The sequence below is a fragment of the Corapipo altera genome, unplaced genomic scaffold, assembly GCF_003945725.1.
Source record: "Corapipo altera isolate COAL_440 unplaced genomic scaffold, ASM394572v1 112, whole genome shotgun sequence".
Taxonomy (NCBI): domain Eukaryota; kingdom Metazoa; phylum Chordata; class Aves; order Passeriformes; family Pipridae; genus Corapipo; species Corapipo altera.
In genome coordinates, this window is record NW_020884899.1 from 6,802,441 (window position 1) to 6,828,514 (window position 26,074).

Here is a 26,074-nt window from a genome sequence, read left to right on the forward strand (position 1 = left end):
TAAATGCAACTTCAATGTGACAGTGGGTTTCTTCATAAGAGTACAGAAAATAACTGTTAGAACAGAGCAAAGTGGTTTTTTTAAAAACACAGCAGGGTAAGAAACAACTTGTCTGGCTGTGGGGGTGGACTGGCTAATCTAACAGACTGTTCCTGTCTCTGTCTTCCAAGTTGCTACAGAAATGACAAATCTACCCAGTGCAGGTGACTCACAATTATCTGCATTTCCCAATTGTGCCCCCTGATTGTGATGATGTGACTGAAGATCAGATGGGGTCGAGTTTCAGAGAGCAATGTGTACCCACAATTCACATTGACTTTATCTTCCAGAAAATACACAGAGCACAGTGCATTTGGTCTTACAGAAACATAGGAAACCACCACTAAATTTTTCAACAATATATCCTCAGGAAACAGAGAGGCTCAGCCAGGAGAGGATTCCTTGCTGCAGTGGCCTACGTATATCCAAGATACGCCTTTGACTGATTCACGTGGACAGATAACTGGTCAGTTCTTTCTGGCACATGGTCTTTCCTTCCTTCCTAGTAGACATCATGCCTTTCCCCTGCACAAAGGCTTCCAAACATCAATTTAGACTCTCTGATTTCTTCTTTTCAAAGTTCTTTCTCATTTCTGAAAAGTTACCTTTGCTCCTCAAATGACATTCAAGGAAAATCATTATATGTCATTCACTATCTGAAACAGGAATGGAAAGGGTGGAACGAGGTCCATTTTCCCCCTTAACCTTAGCAAAACTGCTTTTATTTGACATGTTTTCAAGCAACCAGAAAACAGTGAGTCACTGAATTAAAATGTTTTCCTTTACCCATATACATCTCTTTATGCCCTTTCTAGGAGACTGGATGTGGAATTCGAGGTCATCTGCACAACCATGGACAATATAATGATTCAAGACCAACACCAATTATGAGGTAATAGGGTTGGTGGGGGACACATACATGACAGGGATATGGTGGTGTCTATGGGATGCTCCACTCCTGTGCAACTCCCTTCCCTTTATCAAGGTTGCATATCGCCCTTCACTAAAAATCATTCGCAACATTTTCCTTACCCTGACCTCATGGTGCAAGAAAACAACAGCACCAACAGTAATAAAATGTGTCCTTTGGTTTCAGAAGTCTGCCTTCCACTTAAAAGCTATGGAAATGGGAAGCAGCAGCTGTGATAGCTGTATAAACATAACTGTCCACAGTGCATAACCAGCACTCTGCTGTACTTATCTCTGCAAATAATAGATGTTGCTGTTGTGATGTGATAATACTTGATGGATGTATCCACATGGTATTTAAAAGGCAGCTGATGTGACCCTCCTGCTCCAGTCTACCCACAACCCATAGACTTAAAATCCATGTTTTACGTGGATTTCTTGGAAAGCTGAAATTCCCAAATGAAAGAGGCTGCTAAGGTTCAACAATAGGGTTACATGATGAGTGTAACTCTGTACAGCCAGAGCCCATCGCATGGTAAGTATGCTGAGATGCTGGGCATCTCAACAGTATCTTAGTGTGATCCTCATTCTTTCCTGTGTCATGACCCTTATTGAAGTTTTCCAAAGGTGTGAAGCCCAGGTTTACAGACATATCAATACAAAGAGTATGACTAAATAAAATTTCTTCTGAACATGCATCCAAATGTTTGAGAGCTTATTCAGATTCCACCTGAACTTCAACCCCTGCCAGGCTTAAGCCTTCATTAACAAACATGACTCCAATTCAGTATTACCCAGTGACTGTGCTTGACAGCCACCAGTGCTTAGGAATTCTGTAGTTCTTTATGTCTTGGAGTAGTGCATCATTTAATTTGTCCATATAGCTCAAATGCTTGCTTTGATATATAACTGAAAGGATGAAAGGAATCGTTCGTGACTGTTATTCAGCAAGGTACCTACCAACACGTTTCCAAGAGCTACAGGCAATTTAGGGGGAGGATGTGGTGGGAATTATGGGTAAACAGCAGCAAATATTAAAATGAAATAGAGGGAAACATTGCAACCACAGCAACAACAACAAGGAAAATGCAGTTCCAAGCTTTGAAACCTGACTGGATCAAAACTTGTTTCCACTAAGCAAAACTAAAAGAAAACCTAAAAATTCTCAATAAAAAACCCTACTGAAGTATTTATTGATTCCTTCTTTGTGAGTTACAAAATAAAACATTATCAAGAGAAAACTGAGCATTTGCTTGTTTTTACCCTTGACAATCATAAAAACACATGTTCAGATAAGCCTTTTAACTAAAGAAAAGCCTCCTCTCCTCCCTGTGTTTCCCGTATGTACATTTTCTATTATTCACCCTTTTCTATCAATAACTTCCAGCACTTGGAATTTATGTGCAGTGTTTAATAAGAGCTGGTGAGAATGTCGAAAGTATCTTGGTAAGATGTTATGTGTCAAAAAGCGATCATGTTACAGTGTGATGGATTAATATGAAGAAACAGCTTGAAGGCAAGGTATTCATCTTTTTTTTTTTTTAAATGACAACACTAATACATTTGTTTCAGTTCTGAAATTAATTTTCTAATAGTAAGAAAGGTCAAAATGAACGAGAGGCATATGAGCCTTTTTGTCATCTTTGACAAATTATCCAAAACAAGGCTGTCAGATCAAAAGGGATAACATTTTGAGTAATAAATGTTAGTACTGATTAACTGGTCAAAGTTAATTCTTTACAGGAATTGCCATATTCAAAAGGTAGGATTTTTTTTTTTTTTTACATATTTCTTTTATCATGTTTTCAAAAGTTTTCTTGGAAATAGGTCTACCAGGTGTTTTCTGTGAATGATGTCTCTTAGATGGTACAAACTGAAGATGGCATCTTCAGCAGTGCTCAGATGCAAATCTACTTCAACTGCTGAACAAGTTAAAAGAACATTTAAAAAATGTCCTCCCATTTATGAAACAGTCTCAAATTTAGGCTCAAATTCAGGAAATACAAAACCTTCTCTATTGCAAGTGTTTTCCTAAATTTCAGCTTTGAAATGCAGGTATTTTTAAAGTAATTTGAAACATAAGTGGAAAATTATTCAAAAGAAAAGGAAAGATGTTTTCCAGTTCTTACTGGTTTTCAGATACTTGCTTTTCAGTGGGATTATGGTGGGGGTTTCTCCTGAAAGACCCACTCTCCTGAGTATGCAACTATTTAACATCCAGTTACAGAATCCCAAAATTTAAATCAAAAAAAAGAAGTTCTTCCTTATGACTGCTTCCAAAGTGGTAAATGCAGGCTTATCTCTAGGGCTGGGTTGCTCTTCTGGGTATGTTTAGTATGTTCAGAGGCTTGAATTGTTAGAAACTCCTTGGGGTGAGACTGGAGCAGGAAAACCACAGTTCTCTCAGGTGATTCAAGGACCTGTCCAAGGGCAATAGCCAACAAAGTCCAGCAGATGTTATGGGCTCTTCCCATAACATATCTTTCCCACCTATGGGACTTCTTTGGAAAAGAAAAATGGTCCCTCCATCCTGTTTTGCAAACACTAAACCATGTGGGAAAGATATCAGTTATACTCAGTAGGCCCCAAAACTGCTGAACAAATTATTATGAACACCTGGTTATAAAACCAGCACACACATAATTTAAATAGAATTTTGGGAGTCTGTATTTCCCTCATGAAAATCCAGCCTTGCCCTCTGGAGACCAGATGTGATTCATAAGATGCAACTTGCTGGCAGTGTCTGTGTCACGAAACAATGACAAACTTATCTTCCTCCTCCAACAATACCAGCTGGGCTAAGGAAAATTATTACCTCTTCTCCTAAAACCTTGGGGTTTTTTTCCTATTTGAAACCATGGCAGCCACAGTAACACTACACCTCATCCCACAAGAACACCTTAACATTTCCCAGAAGCCTTCACTGTGTAATCCAGAAAATCATTTCTACATTTTTTTAAGGCAATTTCACAGTCCCTGCAGGTGCTCAGCACAGTCATCACTGTGCAACAGTGTGCAAGGCATGAGACAGTTGGTTTCTGTGCCCTACTGCATCACTTATTGGCCTGAGAAAGGGTTGCTCTTGAATTAACTCACACAATTACAGTCATTTTCCTGGATAAGCAACATTTTCAGCCTCATGCTACCTTTCTGTCCTCTCTTGGTGACTTCAGCTGCTGCTATGTATCAACTTCCAGAGAACCCAGTCCAGTTTCCAAGTCTCTCTCTAATTAGGAAGCTGAATTACAAACACTGACATCCAGCTCTACAATGGATTCCACTGGAGGCACAGGCCCACCAGTGCCTCCAGAAGTATCTGAGTTGCTCCAATAACACATCCTCCACCACTGCAGAGCATTTCATTTAGGATCATGTACTACAAGTACCCTCGTAATGATTTGCACAGAACTACTAAATAGTGGGCCACGATAGAGCAAATATCCAAAGAATATATCTGTGCCAATTTTCAATCACTTAGAAAATTAATTCCCTTTTCTCTTTTAATTGGAAGACTACTCAGGCAGTCTAAAAAAAAATCCCATACTAAGGAAAGTTTTCCCCTTAACTTGTTTCTGTAAAGTTATACTGCTAAACCTTTGGTCAACACTAAATAAATCCTTTTCTCTTTGGGGCTTATGCAAGTCAAAAAAGATCTAGAAGAGAGCACAGAGTTAGGTGACAGGGAGGGGGAGAAATATGCTGGATTCTGATAATTGCTCTTCTCAGAATAAAGCGTTTCCAATTTATTACAGTTGGAAGGATTTGTGCTGCATAGAGAAAGCTATATCAGTCCATACATATTAACACAAGATTGGGCTCTCTATTATATCAACACTTTTCCAAAACAGACAGCAGCATGACTAATCTCAAAGCTCCAAAAAAGAAAGTGTCTCTTCTTTGTTTGGCCTCTGAAATCTTCCAAATATTTTTTAAAAAATGTTCTCTTCACCTCCTCCTGCTACTAGAAAAACCCACAGAAACCACAAACCACAAACAACAACAAAAAATCCACACACACACACACACAAAGAAGAAAAAAAAAATCCCTGAGAGGAATTTAAAGTAAAAGAGCTCATTCAAAAATAAAACACAAAGATAAAACCTCCAGTGGTAGATTCCTTCTAACCGGTGAATTTATTCTAAACTCAGAGCAGAGAACTGAGTAAAATAAAGGTCAGACCCTGTGCTGGGAATTCCCCTGACCTTTCAGGCTGCATCCATCATTGGTATTACACAGAATGTGCCATTTATCACACCAAACAGAGAGCAAATCTTTAACTCCTTTTCTCTTCCCAACAGTACAGACCCAACAATTATTCAGATTTTAAAATACAATCGATGTTTATCCAGCTCCTTTCTACAGCTCTGCCTCTTTGGGCTCCACTTCCAACCTCTGGATGTACAGCAGGCATCTGATGAAGCAGGGGGCATATGAAAACCAATGTGTCTTGGGGAGATGGGTGTAAAGGGATGGATTAAAAATGCATTTGAAAAGACCTTTTAAAAATGGTTTGCTTTCCTACTGAAACCTAGCTCAGTTGAATGATATTTGGGACAATCCTCTCCTGAATTCAGGATCATATATAGGGAGAAGATGCTTTGAAAGTTTCAGGCCTTTAGACAGCATTAGGGAATTATTCTGCTACACTTTTACAGAAATTTGGCACCTGCATACACCAGATTTGGCTAGTTTTTAAGGATCCCTCCAGCTGTGAAACCATAATGGAATGGGCTGCTGCAAGCTGGATGGAGCAGCCCAGCCCCTCAGTACAGAGCCTTGCTCATCACCACAGCTGAATTTCTCTCTGACACAGAAATCTCTCAGTTTATTCTTAACCCTTTTAAGAGCAAAGTATGGTTAGTCCAGGAGTGGAGACCAAAAGAAGAAAGAGAATATGGGGAGGGCCTATTGCCATGTGGAGTTCCAGTGATCAAACTAGCACTGCCCCTCCTCCAGGACTCTCCAATATTCATTCAAGAGAAGAAAATAAACGAGTGAGGGTGATGGAGTCTAACACAACCACGCTGGAAGTGGCGGAAAGGAAGGCTGGAACAACCTCATCTCCATCTAACTGACCTCCTAGGTTAACAGCTACACTCCTGCCCCAAAAATAGAGAGATCCTCTGAGAGATCTGTTCTCTGGGATGCTCCAGCCAAGCTTTCCAGGCCTGGGCAGTGCATGGCAGGATTCAGAGCAAGCCCCCTTCACCTCAGCATAGGGATCTCTTCCTTCCCTAAAAGCTAGCAGTATACGCCCAAGCCACACAGTGCCCTGGTGCCACTCAGTGTCCTCTGCTTGCATTCAATACACATATTATCAGCACTAAGGACCAATTTGAAAGCTCCCAAGCTTCCCCCTCACAGAGAATGCAGGAAGACAGAGCAGTTGCCAGGATATTTATAAAAGGGTGCATGGAACAACTATATTTGCGGAAGGTTAAACAGCCTAATGCAAGATATGAGCACCTCTGTCATGAATCAATGATTAAAGTAGAGTCTCTTTCATCAAAACTCAGCTATCTCAATCATGGTAAATAATAGGCTAATTAGGCATCTGCTCATTCAATGTCCAAAGGGACAGGCCAGTTCCTGGCACAAAGTGAAACATTGGTTGCACCAGTGAAAAGTCCTTTTCAAACCTGCGAACCACCTACAGTAAAAGAGCTCAGCTGCTTCCTTTGCCAAAGGATGCTCCCTACAGGCAGGAAAATAAAAGCACCTCCATCTTCCTCTTCCTGCTGTTAGGGCTTACAAACTGCCCATTGGGTGGGTGAACCTGTCCAGTGTGACATGGACAGGAAACTTCAGATTAACTTTTAAAACACTAGTTGCTTAGAAAGGAAAAAGTGGGAAACAGAAATGGTCTGTCTGCCCAAACATGTCAACTATAAGGTTTGAAGTTTAAATACAGTTACAAGAGGACAGAATTTGACCAGATTACAAAACAGGTAGGTTTGGTAACAACAGTAATCAGTTTTCCTTGCATGGACTCAACCATGACCTGCTTATGGCCCAATAATTTCTAGCAGAAGAACATGCTTCATTTGATTCCTGACTGTTTCCCTTCCATGAAATTAGGCTCACTGTCCTGTTCCCTTTGGCTCCATAGGTACAGCTTAACACAGAAATTGAGGCCTCATTGTGCTGTGGTGGGAACAGCAGCGTGTTCCACAGCTGGTTGTGGCCGTGGTACTGCTGCACTGGGCAAATCCACTTGAATGACAGCCAGATTTAAGAGGAGATATTCTAAGATTGGTTGAAATAACCCCAGAACTGCAAGGATTATATTCCAGTAAGGAGGCTGCAGATCCATCTTTATTCAGAATAAATGACATTTCTTCCCAAGCACCCTTATCTATCCCTCACACATACCTCTAAGATTCCTTCAAGCAGTGAAGTGCCACTGCCAGGTGACTGAATACCTGAAGGCCACATGGCACCAGGCAGCCCCTCAGGCAAAATTTGTAACTTATTTTCCTTTCTGACACACCTTTAAACACAGACAGGTAGAGGTTTTTGTTTCAAGATTCCTCATTTGGCTGGACACTGGATTGGAAGAAAAGTCTTCGAAGGAGACAAGTTGGACACCCACTACTATAATACCATAAGAATAGTCAGGAGCTCCCCTGAGATGTCTAATGAACTGTTTGTTAGAAAGTTTTCTGCTCTTAGCACACCACCTTAATGCATTAGCAAGGCTCTGTACTCTCTAAACTGGTCGTGTGCCTGCTGTGGCATTCCCTGGACTCCTGCATTGTCCCCTGGGACAGATTAGATTTTCCATAGCAGCTTGCAGCAGACTTAAAAATGGAAAGTTTTGCTAAATGCAAGATGGTCATGAATAACACAGGGAGTTTAATAACCTGTGTGTTATTTATTTTGCTACTAAATTCAATCCATCCACTTTATTACCTCCAAGGGTGTCACCTCACAAAATATGTCGAGCCTACTCAGTTATTGCCCAATGTACAGTAAAGCTTTTTTCCCCTCATATTCCATGAGGTTATTCAAAATTACTTTAAAATGCTTACTGCTACAAGAAGTTCAGGGGAATGCTAACATCCTCTCTGTGCCCTTCTGTCTCCATTTCTCTGGCTGGCTTTTTGTCCTTTTGTACCTTCAGTGAAATTTCAGCAAGGTTTTTCATACATAACCTGTCGGAGAGTTGTTTCCAAAAGATACAATCCTCAAGGCCATTACCAGATGCATTTTTAAAGATACTGTGAGAGGGGGAAAAAAATAGCTAATCTTAAAAATATCCTCCCTTTGCAAATACAGTTTCTGATGTCAAACTGTTACAACCAAATTGGCTCTTTCCATATTCTTAGTTTTTAAACATAAGTCACTTTACCCTTTGACTTTTGTATCTTATCCTCCTCCTCACCTTTAACTTTAATGCACAAGGACTGAGTAGCACTGTGGGAGAAGTTTGGACTACAATATTAGTTCAGATGAGCAGTGGAAACTTAAAATAAGTTGAATTTTACTGGTACTGAAATAATAAAGCTCAGAGAAATTTAAACAACATTCACATGCTTGCTTACCAGAACTATTTATTTTGTTTATGGAAGTGACAGTCAAAGTAGCCTCATTTACAGATGTTCAGAAACCAAGTACACCTTCCCACGCCCAGGACTGATGGAAATCATGCTGTTTGTCTTTCAAAACTTCAGTATTGATGTTGAGATGCTTTCTAGAAAGCCAGATCAGAGATATTTGACCCAAACATACAAAAAGTAGCAGGTTTGCCTTTAAGGTTGGAAATAATTTTTCCCCAAAACCTGTGTTTCCCCATTTACATTTCAGTTTAGAGGCTACAACAAAAGCCAACCACACATTCCAGTTTTCCTCAGACTTCTCCCAGGAATCTTTCAAAGGAGTTTAACTGCTTCCATGGTCATCCCATGGTCAGGAATTTGGATGCAGATGGCACAAGAAGACCATTTCCAGGAATGGGGAGACTACAGCGTGCACTGGAAGATCCCACGTGCACACGTCCCCTATCTGGGGAACAAGGGATTGAAGCCTCCTGGATCTGAGGGACTGATGTTCCACATAAGTCCCTGCCTTGAAAACTGGGGGAGAGTGGGTGAACTGCAGGGCTGGGGCCTGAATAGAGGCTTGGTTAAACTCAAAACGTGGTGTTGAGGAGAACTCTCATGCTCAGCCTAAAGAGATGCCAAGCACTAATTTTGGGGGTTTCACGGTACGTGGGGACTGAGAACTGATTTCAGACTGACTGTAAACATTTGCATACCCAAAGTCAGATCACTCTGCCCACTCTTGGTGAAATGTCACAGCTCCCTAAGCAAACTTTTCAAGCTTCACCTGTGCATTACTACAACTACTCCACTAGGCTGAAGAAAACCATGGTGAGGGGAAAACTGTACTTAGGAATTGAGAGTCCAATCTGTTCTGTCTGCAGTCTGCTCTATCAATTCCAGTCCAAAGGATAAAAATCCTAAACCACCCCATCAAGTCCCAGCGTGGTTCAAGAGGGCATTGACTTTGTTATTAACAAAATTAGCTGGGGTACAGAGCCAGTTAGCCAAAGTGCAGCTTTATTCTCTCTACAGGTTCCTGAAAGGGGGTGGCAGCTGGCAGTGCACTCCAGCCAACTCTCCATCACACAAGTTAGAGAAGGAAAATTCCTATCAGGTCTTCCAGTCACTCTCCAAGTTCCTGCAGGATGGCTCCCTACAGCTAACTCAGGGGCTGTGCTCCAATTAGCACAGACCCTTTTGATACTGGCCAGCCTGCAAAGCCAGATGGCAGCTTCTCCTTGGCATTTTGGGCCTGGGTACCCGGTACAGACCACAGCTTTTGTAATAGCCTGGTAAATGGCTCCCAAGCTTTATTTCAAATGCTCCAGTCTCTCCCTGAACTGCAGCATAACTAGATCCAATCATACATCTGAACTCCACAGGGAAGAGATGCAGATAAATTCCTTTGCAAAATACATAATCAACAGGAAAACAATGCATAAAACCTACTATAGGTATAATATATGTATAGGCACATACACATACACTTTTCCTACTGCTCTCAGTGCACAGATACTAATGGGTTCAGGTGATAAATCAATCTGCAGGGCTAAAAGCAGTCACAGCAATCATTTACAGCTTCCACTGACTTCAGCAGAAGATACTGGCATTCTCAAAACATGTCTGAAAACTAAAATAATGTTTTACTTGGATGAATTTCTCTGTTCCAGTTCTAGCAAACTGCATTTGAAGTTATTTTTGCTAATAACATAAAATCACAATGTCTGTTATAATATAAATTTTCATTGCCCTTTGCTATTACAATACTGCTGAAATCAACAAAGTCATTTACAAACACCCTGTACAGAATCTCACCTTGTTATACAACAGTGGTATATATCAGTTTGACTAACACAGACAATAACCGCTAAATATTTGGTTTTCCAGAGAATAATCCACTACTATGACAGCTGTAAAACCCTTGCAATAACGGGCAAGATTGGACAGGGCTCCTTGCACTACTTCTCCAAGTAACACACTCCAAATCACACTTTCCAAAGGTTTCTAGAGGGCAACCGAGCAGTTTACTGCCTCTCTTCCTCTAATCTTGTTAGAAGGTAACCATGCCACTTAGAGAGTGATCTTTGGAATTAACAGACTAGAACCAGGATGAGATGGGAACAAGCAATCAGCATTTTCCAGCTCTCAAGGAGCAGGAAAACAAAATGAAAACAGTTTTCCATTTGAATCAGCTATTCTATCCTCCACTCTTGGACTCCGTGGGGAAAAACCCGCAACCTATTAATCTAATAGATAATCTACAAATAGATCAGCTGTTTCCTCACCACCACCCCTACCCAACTATAGTCTCAGGCCTCTTGCTTTTAAAAATATTCTAAAACTCATCGAAGTATCCTGTCACAGTGAGACATATTCATCATTGCAGAGCTAGAAAAATAATTCTTATTTCAAGGGACAACTGGGGGTTTGTGCTAGGAAAATCAAGTACACAGATTTAAACTGTTTTCTAAACAACGAGCCAAATCCCCCAAGCAGTATTAGGAGATTCAGCAGTTCTCACTTCTACAGCTTTACTTGGAGTAGTCGCAAGTAAGAGTCAGGCTCAAAAGCTTTTCACCTGGCTTTTGCTTTCTAGTGAAAATTCCTTGTTGAACTGAACAGGCAAGGAGATGATGAAGTCATTTGTTCAGAGCTATCAGGCTGGACAACATCTCACCTTCCTCACTCTTCTTGCTCCCAGCTCAGGGCAGCCTTAGTCACTTTGATAATGTTTTAAAGGAACAGAGTTCTCAGTTATTTGAAAATGAAATTTATAGGTGGTTTGGCACAGCATTGTCATTGTGACTTTTGTTTCCAAACAGCTGAAAATTAGTCTAACCTTTAAATGTTCCTGCATTGCTCGGCAGTCAAAACAAACATGACAAAAAATATACTCCTTCTAATTTTAGAAGCATCCAAGTCTGACATATGCCAGATTCTGACACATGCCATTTTCCTTAGTTACCAACATGTGGCATCCTGCTGCTCTAGCTTTCGCACACCGAGGCTGAGGGATGATGGAATGTGTCTGCTGATGGCAGTAATAGTCTGGTACCCTTAGCAACATTTGGCGAACTGTGAACCTTTGCTTACATCAGGCCAGATCAATACAGCCATTACCAAGGGACATAAACAGAATAAAAAGCTGTCTCTGTTGCATGAGTTAACTGCAGCAAGAGGAGAACATCCAGTTCCTGAAGGGCAGACTCACCAACCAAGCACAGGCAATAATGTTTCCATAGACTACAAGTCATCAGGGAGGATTAAATCTACGCCTGCTGAGATTTAATTCTACAGTGAATATCCTTTTTGGGGGAAGCCATAAACCACCACAAATTCCGTAGCAGAAGGCCAATACTGAGATGAAGGCAGTTTATTTTCAAAAAATACAAAACAATAGATTAGCTAGACTCAGAACCGAAATAGATTTTTCTTGATGTACATCTAAGTAAACAGCCTTCAAATAGCACTCCACTGATGGGGTCTTTTCCAGAGGTGACTGCATTTCAGTAGGGCATAAACTGGTTCCTAACTTGGATTTAAACTTTGGAACTCAGTATATAATGAGACAGGACAGGATACTATTTCAGAAGGTGCTATTAAAATCCAAACCTAAATGTGAGATATTCTACAGTTAAAAACTGATCTTTCAGTTCATAAATAAAAACAGTCCATAAATAAAAACATTGAAAACAACAACCTATTCAACAAAATAAAATGGAAATAGTAGTAGCATTGCATTTTATGCAATGTTATTAATCAGGCAAAAGCACCAAAAACACCAAAAAAACCCCATCAAATTCTATACATCAACATATAAAAAGTGTTGTTGTCTACCTTGATCTCAGCAAGGCTTTTGACACTGTCTCCCCCAACATTCTCATAGGTAAGCTCAGGAAATTGTTCAGTTAGATGAATGGAGTTCAACCTCAACACAAGAACTTCTTCACCTTGCGGGTGGCAGAGCACTGGAATAGGCTGCCCAGAGAGGTCACAGACTCTCCCCTCTCTAGAGACATTCAAAACCCAGCTGGATGCATTTCTGTGTCACCTGCTCTAGGTGACCCTGCCTTGGCAAAGGGATGGGACTAGATGATCTCCAGAGTTCCCTTCCAAACCTAACAATTCTGTGATTCTTTAAACAAGACACAAACACCGTGAGGAATGAGGGAACAAAGCTGCATTGGTTTCACAAACTTTGTATGCAAATTATTTTGCAGGGCTCCCTTTTCAGCAATATCAAGAATTGTTGATTCCTCCTCCCTGCTGCATATACTCCACGGTGTGCGCTCATCTTAACTTAGATTTTTCTGTTTATGCTCAGGCAACCCTCTGTTTCTCCCAGATGTACATTTACATGAATCAACGATTATCAGTCCTCATAATGTGATCCTTCCTCCTATTCTTACCATATTTTGAGAAATAGTGAAATGATTACCAGCATTGTCTCTAAAGGAGTCACCCTGGAACACAAGCAAACCCTGTAGAAATGAAGGAGGCAGCTCACATGTCAGAGTGCCCCTGGCTTTCAGCACACTTGGGCAGATTTATCACATAAAGTATGGTCAGATTCTGCAGCTCAGGCCATCAAAATGACCCAGCTCAGTAATCTTGCTCTACACTGAAGTTTCCTATATGTCAGTTCCCAGAAGGTAGATATACTGAAGAGAAAAAAAATAAATTTATTTTTTGAGGAAAAAAAAAATCGTTTAAAGAAAACCACCTTACCAGCACAGGGATGGAGTTTTGAAGATATTTGGTGAAAGATTTGATATTCCAGATGCTCTTGTGAGATAAACCCTCTAAGCTCTTTTAGATCAGTCATTTTCTCTAACAGCTAAGCCACCAGAAGTTGGGGAAGCTCAGACTTTGATGCCCATTTAGGAAAACCATGATGGATGATATTTAGTACTTTGTAACTCAGACTAGATTATCACGGTGATTCCTGTCTGCTTTTAAAAACCTATTGATCCACTGGTGTCAGCACTGCAGAAGACAGCAAGTAGAAGCTTTCAAAATACTTATAAGAAGGGGACTATTGCTAACTTTGATGCGGTAAAATTCCAACATCGTGATGTATCTCCTGACAAGAAGAAAATTAAACTCCTGCTAATTAATACATTAATTTTAATTGGATTTTTCACAAGGCATAGAGTAACCAGATTCTGAAAAGATGACTGAATGCATCCACACAGGAAACATCGATCTATTGTGTTAACTCCAACTTGAAAGATTTAAGCTACTAATACAGTTTTCTTGTCTGAAGAGCCTTTTCAGCAGTTTTGCATAGAGTGGTCCTCTGGGCTTGGGAGAGTTTCTAAGCATATACTGGGGAAGGTAGTCAGCAGAAAAGCTTTAACAAGAGTAGGAATTAAGTCTTGTTCCAGTGCAGCTTGAGCAACACTATGAATAGGTCACATACATCATGAAAACCAGCCATGAAATATAAGAACTTGCAGCCATCCAGAGACTGATTAATGATTCAAATAAGCAATCTCTTTGCATAATTGCACTTAGGGAACATTATAGACACAGACCCCATTCAACAGCTTAAACTGGGCTCTAGATCAAGAAAACATATGCAAAACTGCAGGGTTGCTGCCTGCAAAAGCCAGCTAGTAATGCTACCAGCATTAAGCTATTTTTGATGCCTATGAATCTAAAAGTGCAGTTTTTCAAGTTTAAGAAAAATAACAACTCTGGAAGCAGCTCTGCTACATTATAATCCTCATAGGATGAGTTTGCAGAAGGCAAAGATCCTGGCAATCTGAAATCATAAAGGATATCTATTATACTTTTCAAAAGAGCAGCAGTATTATTCATTCAGCTCTAGCCATCCACTCTGCAACTAAAGCCTATCTGCCTAAAATATCCCAATTGGATCCATTAGTTTCCTTTCCTTTAAGCTGTCAGGCAGCCACTGTATTCTTCTCACAGGATTCCTGTTCTCCGGCCCAGGCTCTGGATGGCACAGTAAACCAGGCACAAGACGAAAATAAGCAGTGGAGAATCCTATCTACAGGATTATTTGGGATTACTATTTTGGAATGACACATGCCAAGAAATCAAGGGACCTATCCTATACCTCTGTGTATTGTCACAATGACAGTATAATGGCCTTCACCGAGGATAATGATCTTTTATGTAGGGAAATCTTATCGTCTGTAGGCTTTTCCCACTCAAAATACAGTTTCACTTTTTTTTTTTTCTTTTTTTCCAATTTAGTGATGCTTTATGGCACTGAACAGTAACTCCAATAAGGTTCAGGTAGCCCCAAACACCAGAATCACAGGAATGCAGAGGCAGAGGAATGCAGGATAGAACAGAGCTCTCTTTTAGGCAGAACAAACTACTATTGTTTGTCCATAAACCTGATAGTGCCAATCCAGCCATCATACAGCCACTCCTTCTACTTTATTCTTGGAAGAGTACAAGAGACTGTCAGAGAGCAGTAGCAGGAGCTGTGTTTTCTTTGCCATGCATGAGCTCCTGAAAGAACAGCCACTCAGAGGTCCCTGGACGTGGCCAGCACAGGGTGTTTGAGGAAACAATGCAAGCAAAAGCCCACATATGTCAAAAATAAGCACAAAAAGCTCATGTCATCCAGTGACAACTTAGATTCTTAACTTCTTTAAAATCATTTGGTTAGAAACTTTACCAAAGCTTTTCAGAAATTCAAAATACGCAATAGGTGGTGGATTGCCTTGATCTTCACGCCTGTCAATTCATCCAAAAAAGGCTAGCAGATGTATGAGGAATAAATTCCTCTTCCAAAATGAAAACTACCATTAAGCCACTGTTATCCATGTTATCTGACTTGTCCCCTATAAAGAGCAGCTCTAATTTGGGAATTCCCTCTAGGCTCCTCACTGTGAACACCAAAGCAAATAACTCATTTAGCTTTTCTGCAAAGACCTTATTTTCCTTGAGCACTTCTTTTACATCTTGATCATCTATCAACCTTATAGACCTTCAGGCAGGCTTCTTGCCTCTGATGTGTTTGAAAAAGTTTTTATTATTAGTTTTTATGCCTTTAGCAAGTTATTCTTCAAAATTGTTTTTGTCCTCTATTATTATGGGTTTGCATTTAACTTGCCAGAGTATACTGGGGTTTTTTTCCTTAGTTCATTTGGGCAAGACTTCAAAGGGTGTCCTTTAATGCTAATGACCTTCTTCAGTCTAATAATCCCCTTTGCTAACTTCTCATGCAACCTTTTATAAACTTGTGGAGTTTTTCAAATAAGGGTAAGACACTCTCTAATGGTAAAGCTGCAAAAATGCATTTCTACAATGGCAATTTTATATTGCTGCCATGTCACCCCAAAGTGTTATTTTGTTCTGTTTTGCCCTCTTAGCTACTGCTTTTAGTTTTCTTTTCCGTTTTATGTTGGTCCCCTTTCAGAAGTATGTGCCAATCTAAGGTCTTTTTGGCTTTTGTACTCCACCAGGAATGATGAATTTGAGCATGTTTATATTTATTATTACAGAACGTTTCTTTGACAGGTACATCTTCAATCAAGGCTTAATCCTTGCTCAGGAATAAATAAAAAAAATTTGCTCTTCTCTTTCAGACTCTGATTTCTTGCATCAAGAAGATATCATTTTTAAAGGGTATAAATGCAGTTTCTACATCAACTTTAACCGTGACACTTAATCAGGCTCTGCCATTACTTTCTTTGAGTCCTCATTGCCTCTTTGGTAATTCTGAGCATGATACTATAAAGTTGCTTAGTGCCACCATCCCATTCTGGCATGAAATTTTAATGCACAGGGACTGTGAGATTGTTCAGTACTTGTTGATACAATTCCACTCTCTGCCTTTTTTTCCTTTTATTTTCCCTTTTTTGCTTCTGAGCTTTCTTTTAACTATAATGTCACTCCTCCCCTGGCTTGGTTTCCTCTGCTATTCGTGTATAATTTTATACTGCTATTCCACTGCTCCCTGATTGAGATGCTATTATGTCAAATATCCTCATTTAAAATCAGCATTTCACTTTACCCATCTTCACTGCATACACTGGGCTAATTGTCCACTGGCTCTATTACTGCTATCTTGCACCAGTAGAATAGCATGAACAGACATAGTTAGGTCAAACACTTGGCCAGCTGTCTGTAAATCATTTTTTGAATACTAAGAGCTCTTTTGTATTAAATAAAAAAGCCCTGGCAGTGACTTTGCCCCTGTGTCTTAAAAGGCAAATGCAATCCCAGGTGGAAAATTGAGCCACATGAACAAAGGGCATGGTCCCGATGCCTTCTGAAGGAGGAAAAATAAAATGGATCAGCTCATTCCAGGCATTTCCACTTGCATCCTGTGAGAAGCCCCTTCTCTAAGAAGCTCTGGTAAGAGCCAGCTGGAATTGCCTGCTGCATCGTGCAGGAGCTCATTCTCCTCAGTGCTCATCACTTCAAATGCAACCACTGACTGAAGCAGACTTGTCAGTGACCTTGACTCTGACCCAGTTTATAGAAGCACTTGGGGAAGGAGCAGAAGCGAAGGGGGAGTTTTTCATAAGTGGCTAAAAAAAAATAAATCTCAAACTCTGTTTCTCACTGAAAAGCAGAGAAGAGGAGGAGAAACATGAAACCAGAATTACTGAGGAGGAGCTTAATCATGTCTCCCAGACTCAAGGAAACTCTCAACGCAGCACTGAACATATCAACCACTCCCTGATTAATGCTACTTACAATTTAAAAAAACCCCAAACAACAACAAACCCTCTCTCCCCAATGCAGATATCAAGAACAATTTGATAACATCACCTCTCTAAGAACTACAGAATGTAGAAGCAGGAAGAAGATGCAAAAGAGTGGGAAAAGAATCCATACTGAACCCCTCTTGTACACTCAGTCCAAGACAAAAATGTGAGTATTACATAAAGGGAATATTTTCTTCCATTGGCAAGGGGTAAATTCTTTGAAGAGACGGCTCTGATTCATCAGCGGGGTGCTGGCAGATGCCCCTAGAAAAATAGAGAACATGGTTGTACATCTTCAAAAAACTATTTTAGGAGACACTATTTCCTCAGAGGGATATTTGAGTTGTGTTCAGCCCTCTAGGCACATCCCAGGAAAATACAACCATGTTTTGATGGTAGAGAGGATACTAAAGCTTTGATGGATAATATTTTGATCCAAGGTAAAAGAGAGGAGTTTGACTAAAGGCCCTAAAGAGCTGTGGAAAGAGACAGAGATGCTGAGCTGAAACTAAGAAAGCAACAACAGAAGTTCCATGTAATAGCAATAAAATACCTGGAAGAAAAGATAAGGTGTACAGTAGATCACTGCAAAGTGGAGGTCATAAGTAACATGTCTGCCCCAAACTAAAAACAGCAGCACAAAGATTTCTCAGAATGGCAAACTGCTGGAAAAAAAAAACCCAAACACATGCCTGATTCAGATGTTTAGAGCAGCAATGTGCATGTTACTGCACGCAGATAACCTAAGTCACAGGATGCAAATATTAATGCAACATGTGAGAATATTAAAGATTTAACTTTAAGAATAATAGTTTCTACTTATCTAGAAATATGATAGTAAACCATGCTAATCTTTCTACAGTGTTTCATGGAGGAGTCTGAGTATCATAGAGAACAACAGCTTAGAAGTTTCAGGTACAAAGGAAAACTGGTCAACATTGTGTTGAAACAAAGGAAATTGTAGTCTCTGGGATTAAAACATTCCATTCTTCTTTGGGTTATTAATTTTACCTGACACTGTTCTTATTCTAGATAAAAACACTACCAAATGGGGATAGCAAAAAAACCACATCAACCCATCAACTGTGTCAGAGATTACAACTATGGTGATATAATTAGCATGTTAAGTACAAACAGAGAGAAATTTGGGAGCTGTAGACACATTTCAGACACATTTCCTGGAGAGTCAGGAGTATTTGACAAAAGTACAGTGGAGCATCATCCAGAGCTAGATTGTGAGCGTGTCAGTGTGATCAAAACAAAACAAAATCAGCCAAAAAGCCTGTCTAGTTTAGATGAAATGTAGTTTATAATTCTCAAATTATAAATTTTGCTTAGCAAAAAATAAGGGTTTTAACAGAGAGTGGCCTCAACAGCACATCCCTTCCTTGACTATCACTTTAACAAGGAGATCACAGTTTCAGGTGGAACTTCATCTAATGGTGTCCTTGATTCCTAAAATATTACTAGAGAAATTATATATTCACTTTTATATATACACTTATATATATGAAGATTTACCCAGAGAAATTCTATATTCACTTTTATATATACATTTATATATATGAAGATTTACATGTTGAAAACTAATCAAAGAGAAGGGACAAAAAAATCATAGATTAATTGGAGATGAGAAGGAAATCTGTAGAGGTTATTGAGTGTATTCAATTGCCTCAAAAGGGAATTAACTCTATCTAAACTTTTTTTTCAATAAATACCTGTCATAAAACCCTCCAGTGGCAAAGATTCAGCATCTCCTGCAAATAATCCATTCCAGTGCAAAAAACAGCTCTGCTACTAGTAAATTTCTTATAACACAGTTTGTGTTAAAAGGACTGTGAGAAGGTTGCTAAGATCAGAAGCTGCTTTACCCAGCATAAAAACAGAACACAGTGGTAGATCACAAGAGAACGTTTATTCCAGAACAAACTGGAAGAATTTTTAAAATTACATGAAAGAAACTGAGGAGTTCTGAACTGCTACCCTCACAAGATTGCTTATCAGAAAATGCCATAGCTCACAAACTGATCATGCACATCACATTTGCTTCTGTCAGCAGATATCCATATTTTACAATGGGAAGAGTTTAAGGGGAATACTTTTATGCAGCCTATATGAAGTATAACGTTATCTAGAGCATTAGTAGCTCCTATTATGCTAGTCCAAAAGGAAAGTGTGAAATAAAGTCAGAATCCTAAGCATAAGCAGAAGAATCAGGCAATGATGGGTATATTACTCTACTAAATTAAACCAGTGATGAAAGGTTATCCTCACTACTGTTTTCTTCAGCAGAGAAATGAAACAAGAATGATATTTGCAAACTATGAAAAAGTTACACTTCAGTCAACAGGGACTTGCAAGATAGAAGTGGTACAGGGCATTTCTACAATGTCAACAAAGCAGCACAAGTATGAACATTACCACAGAAAGTAGCCACAGGGCTATCATAGCTGAACACATACTGCATCAGCAGAGGTAATCTCTCTTCTAATTTCAGGAAGAGAGGAATAAGAGGCAGCATGTTGGCCATTTTGCCGGAGAAGAACTCAGAATAACATATACTACATTACACTGAGAATTATTGGCAAAAGATGATGTCTCATGACAGCTGTTTTGATGTCAGAGTGAAAACCATCAGGTGAAAATGACAACTCGGAATATCTAAGGGACTATGTGAACATCACTCTCTAGTAGGTTGTTAAAATTCAGTATTGAGTTAAAAATGATTATTCATTACTATTGTGTGTTTCAGCTGGGGAAGGAAGTCCAAGAGCTCTGCTAACAGCAAAATGGAGCCAGGTATGTTATGCTACAGATCTCATTACCCTATGTTAATCTGTTATGGCTCCTTCTACCAGATGAAGCAGACCTCAGCTGATCTGTTTGGCTCTGAGTGATTTTTGAGCAATACCAAACCCCAATCAACAGTCTTTCCAAACATTTATTAACATCCAAACTGGCTTCAGCTAGAATGAGAATTGGCTTATGATTTTTCCAGTGAAATATATTCAATTTTGTTGCTCCAGTTTATAACAGGAGCAGGGAAGATGATGAGGGAAAAGAAGAATTTTTGAAAAGAAAACAATTCCTTCCAGTCATTCAAATGTTATATTGAATAATACTGCTTGTAGGCTTATAGCATTAGGAGCCTAAGTGTACAATTTTGATGTGAAACCCTTGCAAAAAATTGTTGTTATACTTTACTTGTCAACCACCCAATATCACATTGATGATAATACTAACAACGTCGTTTCAGGAGATGAGTGGAAGTAGAGCCTCTAAGATTGACACATTTGCAGGACTGACAAAAATAAAATTTATGACACTCTCCAGCAAATCACACGCACATTGGAGACCAACTGCATTTTTCTAAATGTGGAGTTGTCTGGTAAAGAATGTGGCACTGCCCAAGGCAGAGAGGACGGGAGGTCACTAAAGCAACTCAAGTCACTAAAGCTGCTGTTAGGGATAGTTGCAACCTGCAAAGTATCAGTTATAGGATTCTAAGTCTATATTTTGTGACCTAGTTTTTCATAAAAGCAGAATGCTTCCCTCAAAATATGGCACTGCCTCTGCAACAAGGGATACTAGAAAGACAAAGAGCCTGATTTCCATCTCTGCAAAAGTTCAGGATAATGAAGAAACTGGGGGTTGGATGTGCTACATGTGGATCACTCCCACAACACCATACTTTGAACATGGCTTCTGCACAGTCCTCTTCTTGATAATTCACTCTAGATGCTGCTACTGAAGGCCTAGAAAAGAAGTAGGTGGAACAGCAGCATTGACAGTGAGTAGCCTAAACAGTTCTGAAACACAGCAGTAGGCAGAGGGGCGGGGACTGAGGGCATTAAGAGCTCAATTGCATCTTTGAAAGAATTGGGAAGTGCTCCAGAGTGGTAAGAACATGCGCAACCTCCTGACAGGGATGAGCTCAGCACCAGAATGAGAGAAAGAGAAGGTCTATGAGTTGGCTATAGTCTGAGAAAGTTGGTTATATTCTCTCTATGAAGAGGAGCATAGTCATCTGCTGAAGAATCCAGAGTTACACTGACTAACCAGACAAATGTTAATTCCCCTGTACTCTTACTGCTTGCCCACTCAAGCCTACCTGGATTGAAAGCAAGGCCTCCTGAGAGACAGAAGATTGGAAACATATACTTTTGTTCAAGTCCAAGCCTGCACATGAGATATTAAAAAAACCTTCTCAAAACCATAAAAGGTGTCATTCACCCTCAAATAACACCCCTGATGCCTGCAGTATTATGTTTACTCATCCTTTCTTATTACTAATTCTGCTGTCAGCAGATACCCCCAAAGCCCACAGGCTCTTTCCCTCCCTCATGCCTGTCCACAGCCACAGCAGATTGCCATCCTCTATCAGCTAATTCATCAGTCCTGGTGGCAGATGTCTGTGTGGTGAAACCTAAAGGTTCCAGCCCAGCAGATGACTCAGAGTTTAGCATGCTGGGGCTTCATTTCAGCTCTATGTTTTGCTTTGAATCGATGAAAACTTTCACCCAGAATAGTATTAAAAGTATGCAAAGGCTGCAACATCAAGCACTCCAAAGTCAGGAATGGATACAGAAAAGTTACTTAAGCAGAAATAATTTAAATTTTAGTATATGTATGCATGACAAAGGAGATGATAATTAAAAAGCACATCCCAGGTGAGTGGTTTTTTTGTTTTCTTTTTGGTCATCATTTTGTTTTCTTTAGCTCACTCAGGTCACAAGGTGAATAGCATCTAGCAAAGGAATCATTTGCATGTAGGACTTCAGTCTCAATGACAGCAGGACGTAGAAAACAGGCAGAATAGAAGAAAAACGGAAGAAAGAAGACAAGCTCTAGTGTTGCAGTGTGAGTTCCTGGGAGCACTGAATCCCATTTCTGCATTTTCATTTGGGAGAGGCAAATTACTAGAAATAGATTCATTCCAAGGAATCAGTAGCTACCTAGTCCTTTTCTTCTGTGTCCTAAGAACTCCAAATGACAGAAACAGTCTATCCCAATCTTCCTCACAGAAGGAATAGGTAGAAACAAGACAATGAACTTATCAATCTTTGCTGAATGACATGAAACAAATCTGATTCCAGGCATCTTAAATCATCTATCACAAACGAGTAGGTACTTCTGATCATAACTGTCTGTTTGTTTCCTATCCATACAAGGATAATACATTTATCTCTCATAGGGATCCCCCCCCAAAAATAATCAACACTTCTGAAATGCTCCTAGGGTACAACAATGAGCAAAACAAAAGAGCCCACAAGGAGATTAACAATTCTATCCTCAGAGCAGGATCTCAATAGCACACAGTAAATACAGGACAAAGCAGCACAATGAACGCTGAAGCTAAACCAAAATGCTGAATAGCTGCTTATTATGTGGAAGTTTTCCATTTGGAGAACTCGGTGAGGCAGGGGTCTAGCTGGGAGAATAACACGAGCCCCTGTGATTAAAGGCCACATCACAATGCACATGGTCGAGGGGACTGAGCTGGCACTGAGCACACTACCTGAGTTCACTCATTAAATCTGTTTTAAAGAGTGCATTTGCTTGTTGGGAGAAGTGCTGGATGGTCTTATGGAACCTGTCTGACAACCAAGCAGTTATGCTGCTCTCTCTGTGTCTGAGGTTTCATGTTCACGCAGAGGTAAGGACTGATCTCTGTTGACCACCCCAGTCTTGAGCTTGCCAGTACTGACCACTTGATCCCCACTCCAAAACATTTAAGCACCTGTTTAACCATAAGCACAAAAGTAACATTGCTGAATTCAATCAGATTGTTCATGTGTTTCGATCTAGCTGTGATTATCTGCCTTACTGGATTCCTTGCCTAGGATATAGACATTCATACTCCAAATATCTCTCTGCGTGAAGTGTGTTATCAGGCCCAAGCGGAAGTTTTTGGATCCACAGTTCAGCTGTTGGAATGGCTCATATGAACATGCTTTAACATACTTAAAAGTCAGCTGAGTTGTTTTAAACAATACATTCATGTTCAGCGCTAATTTTGCTAACCTGCTCCAGCACAGACAGGGAAACCATCAACATGTGTCACCTGGTGGAATGGGGGGAAGACATTGCTCTCTATATGGGCAGGGAAAGGTGCTTATGAACAGAAACAACTCCAGCCAACAGCACATGATCTAGAAGATCTAGAAGATCTGAAGATCTTCAGTGTCATCTACAAGACTGATACCACTAGAAAGAGCTGAAAACATCCCTTCACTTCATGTATGCCAACACAATGACAGTGATCATCAGAGTATAATTGTGTCAAAATCAGTGACGTGGAGATCAAAAGCTTCCTTTGTTCTCTCATTTTTTGACCCATCTACTCCTTCCTACGGATGATAGAGTCATTATGAAATTCAAAACACTTTAAAAATAAAATAAGTACACTTTGTAAAAGCCAGAAGAACAGTGAACCACAGGTGCTTTGGTTTATTTTTATGCAGTAACTACAGCAAACACTCAGCCTTGGAACACTCAGTGCTGGAATCACTGTAGTTGTGTGTGTGCCTCATATCCACTTCACTTATTTCTGAGTCAGTCATCCTCCCTGCTCCAAAATGAACTTTTTTTCAAAGGAAGCAGCTTATCTTCCATACTGCAGAGCAGAAGAAAAATCCTCCTATACAGCAATATTTAAAACATGGTTTTATGGTCTTATGGCAGCTAATTTTCCTTAAGTGATTTAAGGGAATGAATACATCTAAAAGTGTTGCACTGAGCTGTTCTGCAATGCCAACATGAAGCTAAACTTCCTCTGCTTTAAACAGTCCAGTCTTCTGTGGGCAGCCTCTCATGGCAGATCTTGTCTGGAATGGGAGGGATGAAGGTTATTTTTTTATTACACTATTTTTCAGGGAACTGGACCTTGCATTTTATTTCATTTCATTTTCCCGAGTGTGGGAAGACCTCAGGTGAGGAGAAGGTGGCAGGACAGATATGTTCAAATGCATAATCCCTGATCTGATGCAGTTTGACACCAGCCCTCCTGCAGCTGGTCACCTCTGCATGCAGCCAACCATCTATCATGTATTACTCATCTGAAAGCAACATTCTGCATCTGAAAAGTACTTAACATTTTTAGCTACCTGAAAGAATTCAAAGCAAGTTTGATTCTGGCACTGTCAGAACTTAATAAAAACAGCCACTGCTAAAGCAGGATGGTGCATTCACAGTCCCACACCCTCTCAGTGAGGCAGCTGGCATTTTTGTCCCAGCACTTTGGATATGGTCTTTCCATACAAATATTACTGGTATCAGAGGGACTAAGACCCTGGTATTACCTGAAAACAACAGTTATCCCATATACTGCATTATATTGCTGAGCATCCCTGAAACTGTCAGAAAGGCTGGTGTTGACTAAGGGATGATAAAACCAGACAAGAAGGTTTTTTGGTGAGTAGCTAATTCACTGAGAAATGGATCCTGGAAAGCAACCTGAACTTTTCTGGTACTTCAATCCAAAAAATATAATTTCTAAATAGTATTTTTAAAAAAAATAAATAACCCTGAAAATGAAATGTTACACCTGTGTTTGAAAGGCTCCTTTTCCTCCAAAAGAAATGAACTGGAACTGGTTCATCTCAGGTTGATCACTGGGGAGGGGTGGGAGACAGAGAGATTGAGGAAAAAAAAGATTTCCATTTCAGACCAATTCTGACCAAACATTTCTTTTGATTTTTCATTTTACCCACCACAGCAAATTAATTCATTCTTCACACACAGGGCAGCTGGAAACTACCAGAATTTTCAAAGCTGCCCTAGAAGGGGATGAAGCTGAAAACAATTTCCCCCTGCCTCCAAGAATAGCTTTATTTTACTGACAGTGACTTTTAATAGTGTCAGGATTGTAAGGCTTGTTGCCTTACTGGCTACAAGCATTTCCCTACACCCGAACTCCTTGTAATATTTAAGCATCTCTTTATTTTCGAAAGAAAGCTTTCTTCTCAAAGCAGCCTGTATGCTCTCTCCATCTTCTTGGAAGGCAAATTGTCTTGCTATTTGGAGTAGAAAACAGAGGAAGGACCAGGTTGACTCTAAAGCTCCTTTCTGTGCCTTCCATCATCATCATCATCAATCTGATACAGCTTTGGAGCCTTGGTCAGAGGCACAACACTAAGTGCTGCAGGAACTGACCAGAAAGACAAATTCTCTGCCAAACAATTAGCAGTCTAAGAAAATATTTTTCATGCAATTGAATTCCACTCTATATGTAAGGATCTTATCTATTAACCTATCTTCCTTGTACCTAAAACCTCTTCTGTACAGGTATTACTACTAGCTGGAAGATAAAAAGTCCAATTAAGATGTATTGGGAAAACCAGGAGTTAAATTAAAGAAGGTCTTATCCTATACATGGTGTAGCCAAGGGTAAGAATCCTCTTTCTTTATTAGCAAGGCAAACCAGGTCCTTTTTCAAAGCAACAAAAAGGAAAAAAAAAAAAATAAAAGGAAAAATTAGCAAAGCTTTAGGGAATTAAAGATCCAAATTCCCTCTCCGTAGTGGGAAGCAAAAAGAAAGGACAAATACCAGGAATTCTACAAGGAAAAAAATCATAATCTATAAAATCTCCTCTTATTTTTTGGTAGTGATTTTTTCCTACCCATCTCCATTTTTTTTCAGCAGTTTTTCTTAGGTGCCACGTTCAATAATCCTTCTGTGCTTTGATGTCAAACATTCAATAGCTGTCTGCCTCCCTCCCACTCCTCTTCTCCATATTCTCCGCAATCCATCTCCTCTGATTAGCTAAGATTTCACCTTCAAGAACACCTCTGCTTCTCCAAGTGAGCATGACTGTGTGCATGCGTGTTTATATAATATTTGCAAATATTCTCCCCCTCCTGCACTGCATGTTACACAGCAA

The 26,074-nt window shown here is 39.9% G+C and overlaps 1 protein-coding gene across 1 annotated transcript in view; it reads right to left on the reverse strand.

The window, feature by feature from the left end:
* LOC113949901 (BEN domain-containing protein 5-like) overlaps nucleotides 1-26,074 on the reverse strand; it is a 910,469-nt gene that overhangs the window by 129,473 nt on the left and 754,922 nt on the right. The gene's annotated exons all lie outside the window — the stretch shown is intronic.